The 12,020-nt window shown below is 39.3% G+C and overlaps 3 non-coding genes across 3 annotated transcripts; 2 read left to right on the top strand and 1 right to left on the bottom strand.

Moving 5' to 3' along the window:
* The first annotated feature begins 4,360 nt into the window (after positions 1–4,360).
* On the top strand, positions 4,361–4,433 carry Trnam-cau (transfer RNA methionine (anticodon CAU)). The gene has a single exon. It is a non-coding gene; the product is annotated as a tRNA-Met (tRNA).
* Positions 4,434–6,906: 2,473 nt separating this feature from the next.
* On the top strand, positions 6,907–6,979 carry Trnak-uuu (transfer RNA lysine (anticodon UUU)). The gene has a single exon. It is a non-coding gene; the product is annotated as a tRNA-Lys (tRNA).
* A 4,303-nt stretch (positions 6,980–11,282) lies between these two features.
* Positions 11,283–11,355, bottom strand: Trnam-cau (transfer RNA methionine (anticodon CAU)). The gene has a single exon. It is a non-coding gene; the product is annotated as a tRNA-Met (tRNA).
* Between the last annotated feature and the right edge of the window lie 665 nt (positions 11,356–12,020).

Raw genomic sequence — 12,020 nt, 5'->3', positions numbered from 1 at the left:
GGTATTTTTTTTTCCGGATAGAAAATATCCCCACTTTCCAGCGGCCGGGCGTTAGAAACGCCAAACGTAGGTTGGGAGGGGGAGGGGAGGAGTCACACACTGTTTCCACGCTGCTTCTTCCCAGGTTTCTTTCCCTCCATCTCAGGAGCAGGGCGGGATTTGATTCAAGAATATTGTTACCTCAGGAGACTAATTTCCTTTCATTTCCGACCCCTGAAAGGGAAAACTTGATTTTAGCCCCACCGTTTGAAAGGGAACAATGACATATATAACAATCGCCCTTTTCCCGCGTCACTGACGCATTTTTTGGGTATCTGAAGACACCTAGAGCTAACTCCGTCTATCTTAGTGCTTCCCCTCAGCTGTAATCATGAGTCTGAACTTTTAAAATCTATCTTTCCTCTCCAAAGTGCCGTAATTACAGGACAGAACCTTCACTCTTCTTTAATATAGCCCAAGGTCTGGTACATTAAAGTTCAGTGTTTGTTCCATGAATGCATAGATGAAAGGATGAGTGAATAAATGAACCAACGAAGGGCGGATGGATGGACAAATGAATGAATACTCAGTAGGGTAGCCCAGCCTCAGATTTTTTTGGAGAATTTCTTTTTGCCTTCATTCCATAGGCTAATTCTGACAAGTCTAAAGGGAGTTAAATCCCCCTTCTCCCCTTCCTCTTCTTTTTCCTTTTCATTCTTGTCTTTCCAGGTCCCAGCACCAAGTGGATACTCAGGAACCCTGGAATCATTTTCTGGCATTCATTCTTTTGTTATGTCTTCATCCAAGCAAGGTGCCTGTTACAAATTAGTCAATTAATAGAGATGGAATTGAATAGAGTTTTGGGAAATAGTGTAGTGTGAAATCCAAAGACTTCTAGATAGGTGATTATAAAGTCCTCTCAGGTGCGTACTCCCTCCCTTTGTAAACATAAACTCTCCATACTATCCGCTGGAATGTCCTAGCCTTAAAAGATGGTTTGTACTATCTCAGATCTAGTTAAGGTCTTTCTTCTCTAGCTCTAGTGGCACCCTTTTTACTTCACAAACACTACCTTGTATAAGAAAGAAGGAAAGAAAGAAAAGGAGGGGAGGCTAACTAGATGGGGATGTAGCTCAGTCATGGAGTGCTTGTTTAGTATGCACATAGGCAGATCCCTAGCACCAAAGGGGTAAGGGTGTTCATTGGTTTAAATATGACACCAGAACCTCAAAAGCCTACTTTTGAACTGTAGGTTTTAAATTTCCCTCTAAAGAAGGAAAAAGGGAGTAAGTCTAGCTGACTATTCTCTCTTTCACCTTTGGAACATTTATCTTCTGGAAAGAACAATGAGTAGAGACCTGGAAAATTGAGGGAATGGGTGGATTTATTTATTCTTGAGTTTGAGGTTAAGAAGGCTTAACTCTTTTCTTGAAATTGCCCATAATTGGCTCACAGATATTGCAAAATGAATGCAAACACATGAAAGTCACCAAGGAGAATGAGTAGGGGAAGAGATATCTGAGTTCCACAATCTAGAAACAGTTGTTTCCTGGTAATCTAAGTAAGAATGGTTTGCAGTTACCTGGTAGTAGAGCTCAGTCCACGAAAAGCATACTTGCATACTTGCTCTTGGTATAATCAATGATCTGGAACCTAACTCAGCAGGAGTGTCCTGTTGGAGGGATTTAATAACACATAATACACCTAAAACTTAAGATATCATTGTTTTCCAGGCTCCTCATCTCTGTATGATTTGCACATTTCTCAAATTGGAAAGACATTGTTTCGTGTATTTATCACAAAAACTTACCATAGTACTAATTTTTATGACTTGGGAAAGAGAAAAATGATTCCGCTTTTGACAAAATTTATAATGTATGGGAAAAAGCAGACAATTATAGAAAACTTTCCAAGAAGTATGGTTAGTGCTAAAATAAGTGATGGATTGAGTGATAACAGAGTGTACCCAAAGCATACCAAGAGGAATATCCAATTAAGAATAGGTAGTATGATTAGAAGCTGCCAAAAAAAAAAAAAGATGATTGAGCCCAGATCTGATTTGTGTTCCCAGCATGCTGTCTTTCTTCTTTGCTGCACTAATCAGATTGAGTTTTTAAAAAATTTCTTTATGAATTTATTAATTCACTTATTGAATTTGTGAAATAAATATAAACTCATTTTAACAACTCAAACAAATTGTTAGAGTCTGTAAACAAGTCTGGATGGCGCCTGGCATTTTGCCAGAGGGAGTGGTTTGTGAAGTAAAGCCAGGAAGCCATTAAGTGTGGAGATTTCTTATTGGTTGATCTAGTTTATGTTAATTAAGATAAGCTGTGTGGAATGTATAAATACCTCTGTTGTTCTACAATAAAGGGCTCCCACTCCTGCTGTATCAATCTACACAAATTGTTCATCCCCCCCCCCTTATTTTGCTGCAGCTGGACTGTGGCAACAAATGTTGAAAATAAAATTTATAATCTCTTTTCCTCTCTCCTGATAACATCACTGGTAACAATCTGAACTGTGCCCTTTCTATACATTGTTCTTTTGTATTATTTTGTAGCACTCTTTTTTTCTGGTAACAATATATCTCAATATATCTCAGATGTCATTCATAGTGTTTTTTTTTTTTTTTTTTTTTTTTTTTTTTTAACAGCAATGTGTCATTTTAGGGCCATCATTAAAGGCTTATTTCCTCCATTAGGCTCCAGGGCAGAAATCATCTTTCCTATCCCCCTCATCATCCTCAGCTGCTAAATGTAATCCTGAAACTTGTGGGAGGGAGATTTCAAGCTAGGCTTCCAGGAGAAAGCAATTTCTAGGGTGAGGCCTAGAGGATGAAGAAAAGCCAGGAGGATGGAGGCAATTGCTAGCACTGGCCCCAGAAAGAAAGAGACGCACGGGGAGACTTGAGCGCCCCTAGCTAGTGGAATGTAAAGGGGCAGTCGGGAGGCGAAGAATGGGGTCTTTTGCAGAGTCGCCTCAACTCAGATCAGGGTAATCCGGGTTCAGATTATGAAATGATTATATATCATCGCCGTGGCAATACTAAGAATAGGGTCTTCTCCGGGATCTGACAGATTTTTTTTTTCTTCAGTGGTGTAGGCAGGACCTGTCTCAAGGTGAAAGCGGATTCAGGGAGACTGAGGATCATCTCTTTATTTAATAATAGAATAAGGAAGTACTGAGGTTTATGCAGGCCTAGATAAGTAACTGATACATAGTAGGTGCAAAATAATACTTTTAAAATAAACAAATGAATTAAATAAAAGCCTGTTATACTTGGATAGTTTTGGGTGATGAAGTACAATAATGATTAAGGGATATTACACAATAGGTACTCAGTAAGTATTCGTTAAATGAAATAATTAGTTGAAGCCCTATTACGTATCAGCTTTAGAGACAATAAATATGTGTGACCTCTGGCCTGGGAAAACAGGTGATGGAAGGAGAGGAACCTGCCTGAATAGGGAAGCTGTGAGAACTGTCTATTGGCTATGAAAAAAGATAAAATGGACCAGTGTCCTTGGGATTCGTACCCACGTCCTTAGTGGGGTGGAATCATTCTTATAGGGACTTAGACAGCTCGGCTAGTACTTCCTCCTTACCGAGTTCCTGAAATATTTTGCCTATTTCCAGTATTTTCTCGCCTACCTTTTCCCACTCTCTTTTGCTAATTAGTGGCAGGCCCTCCCTTTAGCTCCCCATCACAACCCGGGAACTCCCTTTCTCCCAACTGCATTCCGAGGTGACTCCGGACCCCACGCCGCAGGAGGAGCGGGAGGGAGGCTCTCGGCAATCTCCAAAACCGGAGGAAGGTGTTACACTTACTGAGGTTGGACTCGGTTAAATAAACTCTCGGATTTCGAGCGTAAGCAAGTCTGGGGTCGTTGGTTTGAACCGGTTGCTGCTAGAGAAAAATAAGAAAGAATCGTGAGACCTTTTAAAAAATCTGTCCTCTTTCATTCGCTGCAGGGGAAAAAGCGCCTCCACCGCAACCACACAAAGAACGCAAAAGAGTGCAGTCTTGCTATTTAAGTCTTGTTTTCCGTTTAGAAGGTGTCGCAGCTACCTGATCTTGGAGTGAAAACCCCTGGCCAAGCAGTAAGACAAATAATCCAGGGCCCGGTTCAGGACATGTGTGAGATCTGGACTCAGTTGCCCTTACAGTCCTTAGAGTCTCCGCAGAAAGATTCGCAGGGAAAGGATTGAACTTGGATGTCGGTCCCTGCCTTTTCTGCCTGTCTTTGTCATACAAACCGTTTTAGACACTAATTAAACCGCAGTTTCACATTACTTTCGAAAACTATGATTCGGAACATTTATAGTAGTTTTTTCCAGTAATATTGGTAAATTATCCGTGTGAACGTGTAGCAAGGTTGCCTCCTTAGCGCAGTAGGCAGCGCGTCAGTCTCATAATCTGAAGGTCCTGAGTTCGAACCTCAGAGGGGGCAACGCAAGCTACTTTTTTCTTCTGCCTAACATAAAGAAAGGAAACCAGTGAAGGAAGCTGCATAACCTCCGCCCCCTTTTTTCCTCTCTACCTTTTTCCGTAGGAAAATGTACTATACGTCTTTTCTTAAAAGCAAGACATAGGCTTTAATGATTTTTGAAGGGGTAGTGTGCTGTTTTCCTGAGAAATGTGATGTTAAGTTAAAAAACGGAGACTTTCACTAAGGATATTCCAAAATTCATTCTTTCTTTTTTTTTCTTTTCTTTTTTCTCATAGCAGTTGGAGATGGAGGTAGGAGAGTTGAAAATGACTTTCAGGTGTTCTTTGTTACAAAATCACTAAGGTCAAGAAACTCACGGGGCCAAGAGTGTGAAGAGAGGGATGAGAGGATGGATGGAAGTTGTACTGGAATTGTGGAAGGTGTTGCATACTATGAAATATGTTGCATTAATTATTGATTTTTTAAAAACCAATCCTCTGGAATTGTTTATCACCATGTCACCACTGATGACCAAACTCTCTCTCTCTCTCTCTCTCTCTCTCTCTCTCTCTCTCTCACACACACACACACACACACACACTTTACCAAAGCAAAACAACACAAAACTTTTCCCTCAGTCTTCTTGCATTGAATCGTTTTTTCTGCCCTGTTGCTGGTGGCTGGAGTTCTAAATTATTCAAATTATAAGATGCAGAAATGGTAAAAGAGAAACAAGAAGAGGTGAAGTAAATAAACTGGTATTTAAGATAAGCACCCAATTCAATAATGAACAATATCAATATTTAGTATCCTGCTTTCAACATCTCAGTTTATGTAGTAGGAAGTATTCAATAGATTTTCATTTCACACTTAGTATGCACTGTTCAAGCCTGTGTTTCCTACGGCTCAGTTCTTTCAATGGGCACAGTGGTGCAAGCCTGTAATTCCAGCGACTTGGAAGCCTGAGGCAGGTCACATTCAAAACTAGCCTCAGCAACCTAGAGATACTCTGTCTCAAAATAAAAAAATAAATAGGGCTGAGGATGTGGCTTAGTGGTTATTCGCCCTTAGGTTCAATCTCCCATACCAACTCACCCAAACGCCCCTGCAAAAAAGTATCTTCTCGCTCAGCTTCAAATCCGTCTTCCTATATGCTGTTCTGTGATGTTGGGGCTGGGTGTCTACAAATTACTTTTTTCAACTCTGGAAGACTGAAGGAAAAAGAAGGGACTGCTTTTTTGATTTTTGCTCTTCGTGTCAAGTTGTTCTAACAATGGCAATTGACTCCGCCCAACTTTCATTCTCTTTATGGATTCCCAGAACATCCCATTATTGAAATACTAGCAGCAGAGGTAACAGCAGCTGGCCAGTAATTTGTCTTCAGAAGTCCCAACCTCTTCCTTTTTGTTCCCCCAGCCCTGAGAATGAGTAGTTACTTCCTGCAGTTATTATGTCTGAGTTACCATATTGTATCCAGTTGAAATGCCTAGTGTTATTTCTTTTCTTTTTGGTACCAGGTATTGATATTAGGGGTGCTTAACCACTGAGCTACATTCCCAGCCCTTTTTCTTTTGAGACAGGGTCTTGCTAAGTTGCTTAGGGCCTTGATAAATTGCTAAGGCTGGCTTTGAACTTGCTATTCTCCTGCCTTAGCCTCCTGAGTCCCTGGGATTACAGGCACGTGATACCATATCCCCAGTTTAGTGTTATTTCTTAACTGGACCCAGTCTGCTAATAAGTAGTTGGAGGTATAAGACTGTGCAAAAGCTCCTGCTCTCATGGGTTTACATTTTAATGGAAAAATGGGGAATGACAGATAATGAACTCTTAACCAAATATATGTCAGTAATACATGTTAGGAAGAAAAATGAAATCAGTGGGAAAAAGAATACAGAATAAAGGAGTAGGGAATATTTGATAATAAAGAGTGACTAGGGAGGTCTTTCTGATAAGGAGACATTTGAGTAGAGAACCAGAGGAAGTGAGTAGGTGAGCTATGAGGCTATCAGGGGGAATAGAATTGCTTGTTGTGTCTATCTACAATTAAAAGTTCTTGAGGAAGCAAAACTAAGCCTTTTGATGGCCACCTCTCCCTTCAAACGTGTGAACCCCATAGGGTTAAAGACGGTCCCTATTCACTGCTGTGAACTCAGGGGAAAGCAGAACACCTTCCTCAAAATAAATTCTCAATACCTATTTGTCCTGTTCTCTTTTTTGTGGCAAGCATTCTGAAAATCATGGGGAGAATGGGGCATAACCTTTGAACATGGACAAGACTGTTGTGATTACTTCTCTACTTATGTAATGCTTTTAGAAATAATAGTTAGGGTTACATTACATAATTCCACAAATTAGGGAAGAAATAGTTGGGAGACATATTCAAAGAGGCAAATATAGAGTTTAGAATAAAGAAAAGACAAATAGAATGAAAAAAGCCAAAGCTTTTCCAGGCAGTTTCACACTAGGAAATATAGAAAAGCCCCTCAGTTAAGGGGCCCGGATAGCTCAGTCGGTAGAGCATCAGACTTTTAATCTGAGGGTCCAGGGTTCAAGTCCCTGTTCGGGCGCTTTCCTGTGTTGACCTTTTTGAACATCAAATTCTGATAAAATCTTTGGAAAAACAGTTTGAAACTTCCATAATGTTCTATGGAAGGTTCCATGGGTGGCGAAAATGACAGAAAACAAAAACTTTAGGGCTAATTAACCAATTATCTACAATGTTGACCAAAGAAAGCTAGGCAACTACATGGAATCCCTGCTAGAAAAGGCTCAAGACCTTGTGAAGGAAAGTAAACTTTGAGGAGTACCATGGAGTACATGGCTTTGCACCAGAACTGAGTTTCTTTGACTGTTAATTCCTTTTTACTGTAACAAAGAAATAAAACAAAGCCAGAGTGAAGTTACTACATCCTTATTGTAAAGGATGTGTTTAATCATTTGTGGAAGTTAAGTACAAGTGAGCTACTCAAGAGTTGAATGGAAAATGAGTAGATGAAGAGAATTTTTCTGGACATCCAAGTTCAATAAAGTAACAAGATAAAAATTAAGTATTACTAATACTATTTATCTGACCAGTGGTATTATAACCTTATTTAGGAAAATGACACACTATATAATCCGAACTGTATGTTTCCATCTCAACCCAGGGTCAAATACATGGGACAACACAACTTTTAGTTGTTTTGATTTGGCTTCACTTTTAACTGGTGAATGTTCCAGGCTATCATTGCTTGATGTAGTCATTAATATTACTTTATTTCTGTTACTCTGATTATAGCTGCACAGAACAACTTTCTATTATTTGCAGAGTTTATTTTACATAGGAAGTAACAGGCTGATCCACCACTGGTATAGGTATATGTTCACGTTCTGACTTGCAACATCTTTGACATTTGGTTATTGTGAGTCATTCTTGGAAGTCTGAAATGTTCATGGTGAATTAAAATATAGTTTCTGATTCTGCAAAGGAGAGGAACAAATTCTGAATGGTAATGGTTCCAACAATGATTAAGCATTCTCTGAGGAGCTGCCTGAAAAGGTTGAGGCCTTTCCTAAATCCTTAACTGCTCCCTTTATCTGCAGCATATGCAAATTCCTGGAACCAAAGGCTGAAGATTCAAATGACACTTTTAAGATGTTCCTATTAGATGCCTACTAAAGTCTGCATCAGAATAAATTGAGAGACCTATTCTGAAAAATATACCACCAAGGTCCAGACAATTTGAAGAAGCTGCCCAAGGTGAGAGGTATTGTCTACAAGATGAATTTCATTGTGTGTGATTCCTGAGGGGACTACTGGAAATAATACAAATGTAATGGATTGCAGTAAGATAGTTACAAGGAATATGAAAAGAAAACAATAACATTTAAAATGCTAATTAATTATTGACTGAAAATAATTATTGACTGATGCGAGATATTCTTGTTGTTTACAAGATACCATACTAGGTGCTGGAAATTTGGGCTGGGAAAAACAGACTCAGAGATGACTCTAGTGGAATTAACAATCTAGAAGAATGTGTGAGAAATAGAAAAAAATTGTATTAAAGAAATAAAAAGACAAGGCAACTTTATAAAGTTTCTATAAAGAAAATAGAACAGGTTGAGATAGTGTGATGGGAGGTCAGTGAGTGAGGGTTGGAATAGTGTGTTAGTCTTCTAGGACTGCCTGAACAAATTACTACAAACTGGAAAGCTTATAACAACAGAGGCTGATAGTCAAAAATGAAGGTATTGGCAGGGTTGTGCTCCCTCTGCAGGTTCTAGGGAAGACTCCTTTATTGGTTACTGAACATCCTTGATGCTTCTTGTGGCAGCACAAAGTCAGTCTGCGCTTGTCTTCAGGTTACTGACTTTCTTCCCTCTGTGTGTCTGTCTTCACATGGTCTTCTTGTAAGGACAATATTTAGGAGCTGTACTAGTCTACCATGACCTAATTTTAACTTATGTAATCATATCTGTAAATACATCACTTCCAAATAAGGCCGCACAGTAAGGTCTCGAAAGCCAGGATTTTTTTTTCCCCCAAGCCAAACTGTATGCAGCTTTATGAAAAATACTTTTCACAAAATTATGGAATTTCAGGCAGGATATGGGCAAATAATTGGTAACAGTATACAACAATTTTTAAATTCTCTTCTTGGATGGGCTATCAAAATCAGAAAGCTATGATAAAATCCAATTGTTTGGCATCACCCTTCTGTAGCTGGTCTGTTTTGGTATCTCCATTTTCAGCAGGTTATTTCCATCCTTGCCTGCATCAGCTTTCCCTGTTTCCCCTTTGGGTACCTTCTCTCCCTTGTTTGTGGGACCTTTTTTAGGAGGGATGCAGCAGCGCAAGTTTGGTAGGGTCATTCTTGTCTCTTCTTCAACTACATCAGGCATTCTTTTTATTTTATTTTATTTCAGTTGCAGATGAACACAATACCTTTATTTTACTTATTTATTTTTATGTGTTGCTGAGAATCAAACCCAGTGCCTCATGCATGTTAGGCAAGCACTGTACCACTGAGCTACAACCCCAGCCTACATCCAGCATTTTTGAAGAACATTATTTAATTAGGTATAGATGGAAAAACTAGGACTAGATTATATAAGGAGGTCATGGCAAGGCAATTTTATGTATGTAAGAAAAATAAGAATAGCTGGGAAAATTGAATATCCAGTTTTTATCTATCTGTCCACTCTTTTTTTTTTTTCCCCAGTGAAGTAAGTTGCATGGTAAAATGCTGCCCAAGAAGGAACTGAAATCAGAGGAACTTGGGGACAAAACAGCTTGTCCTTTGAGTGGAGAATGATAACCAATACATTACATATCAAAGATAATTGTAGAGCCAGGCGCAGGAGGCGGAGGCAGGAGGATTACGAATTCAAATCCAGCCTCAGCAAAAGCAAGGCACTAAGCAACTCAGTGAAACCCTGTCTCTAAATAAAATACAAAATAGGGCTGAGGATGTGGCTCAGTGATTGAGAACCACTGAGTTCAATCCCTAATAACACCCCCCCCCAAAAAAAAAGATAACTATAGAATACCCACCAGAACTAGGGAAGCAAACAAAAAGAAGAAAGTTGAGACTTTATTTCTTTGATCACATAAATCCAGTTCAATGGTCTGGATTTATAGAAGTAGACGCGTACTCAACTATAGCAGAAACTTTATTTCTTTATCCCTGTCTCCCTGCCCCAGAATTGTTCTTTATTTGTTCATTATAACTACTCAGGAAGCCTTGGGTGACTTTCCAATATGGTTTCATGAAAGCATTATAGCCAGAGATGCCTCCATGCCTTTCTCCCCAGTTTTATGATTTCTTGTCTTTGGCTAGTCTTTAGACATATCTTTCTGACAAAGCAACATTTTAAGGTCTTTAGAAAATAAAAATGTACAAGACAAACCTTTTATATGAGGGAGGGCACAGTCCTGCAAGGAAATAGATATGTGTGTACAAACCATTACAATATAGTGAAGTGCAACAATATGGGGCAGATCTTTGAGGAATATCAAGACATAGATATGTAGGGAAGAACTACCCACTAAGATAACCAAGAAGACTCAGTGGAGAAAAGATGAAGAGAAACAAAAACTGATGGATGGGGTGCAAAGACAGGATAGTCAATGGTATTGTAGGAAGGTTAACCAGGTTGAAGTCTGAAATGCATATATTGGGCTTATTGATTTGAAGGCCAATATCGATTGTGTTGAAGGTAGTTCAGTTAAGTAATGGGGGAAGAAAGCCAGAAAATTATAATCTGAAGAGTTAATGGGCAGTGAGGAATTGGAAACTGGACAGAGTGTGTGTGGTGCCTCAGCATATACCAAATGATCTCCATCCAGGAGCACCTGTACTTGGCCAAGCAATCCTCCACAAAGTTCAGGGTGATGGAAATACTGAAGACCTAGCTCCTATCCCAACAAGTTCTTAATTCATCTACTTTTTTCTTGCTTTCTGTTCCATGATGATATTCCCCAGGGTTACAGAGCCACTCTTTAAATATACTGCATTGAAAACTGAGTTGGCCAGATACAAGTCTTTTCTTTCATTTTTTCTTTTTTTGCCCAAGATAGTGAATATGCAAACTCTTGAATTATTTGGAATCTTCCTTTGAACTTAGTTCCCAAAGGAAAATTCAAATCAAGTGTCAAATTTCTTCTCCCATCCTGCCAGCACACTGAAAGATAAAGATATTTTATTCCTTTTAAATGCATTACATTTCTTAAAGTCTGGTCTCTACCACAAAATGTTTTCATTCATTCATTCCTTTTTTTTTTTTCTTTCTCTTTCTGCAAAAAGAGTTCTTTCACTGGAAATGAATCCGTGGCTACTCTATCATCCCCAGCCTTTTTTAGCAGGACTGCGCTTAGTAAAAGTGAGCTGCCCCCTCTGAGGTTCGAACTCAGGACCTTCAGATTATGAGACTGACGCGCTGCCTACTGCGCTAAGGAGGCAGACAGGTACACACGCTCATCATATTCTTTTTTTTTTCTTTTTTCTTTTTTCCTTTTTTTTTTTTTTTTTTTTCCTTTATGCTAGCAAGTGCTCTACCACGGAGCACAACCCCACGGCCCCTCATCATATACTTTTAACCTATACAGATGAAGAAAGTCGCTATTGATCCTGCTGTTTTTCACCCCCTCACTTGAAACTGATAGCCGCCTATTCTCACGTCAGGTGAGAAATTTCCCGCTCAAAAGACTGTATATTTTTCTCTATGGAAGAGGAAACCTGTCCGCTTCCTTCCTCATTATCCCTCTCTCCTATACTGGATCCTTCCCACTGGGAAACGTCCAAGTGTTTGCTATCTTAAACAACAAACATTTCCTTTGAAAATGTTACCGCTCTATCTCATTTATTCCCTCACAAGTCAAATTTGTAAAGTAGTCTGTCTTAATTTTAAGAAAACACCACCGCAAGTTTCATTGACTTCTTAACTGAAACTTCCTGTGTCTCTCAGGAAGTCCACAAGAGTTCTTACACATTTGGGACTTCATAGTTTAAAGGATACAGTGTTGTTGATGCAGATTCTTGGGAATCTGCTAGCGAGTAAGAGCGGTAGTAATAGGAGCAGGAAGAGGTGAAAAGCTTGATTTACTTGCTTCCTGGGTTTGCCAAG

The sequence above is a fragment of the Ictidomys tridecemlineatus genome, chromosome 8, assembly GCF_052094955.1.
Source record: "Ictidomys tridecemlineatus isolate mIctTri1 chromosome 8, mIctTri1.hap1, whole genome shotgun sequence".
Classification (NCBI taxonomy): Eukaryota; Metazoa; Chordata; class Mammalia; order Rodentia; family Sciuridae; genus Ictidomys; species Ictidomys tridecemlineatus.
This window is presented reverse-complemented; position numbering and strand designations above follow the sequence as displayed.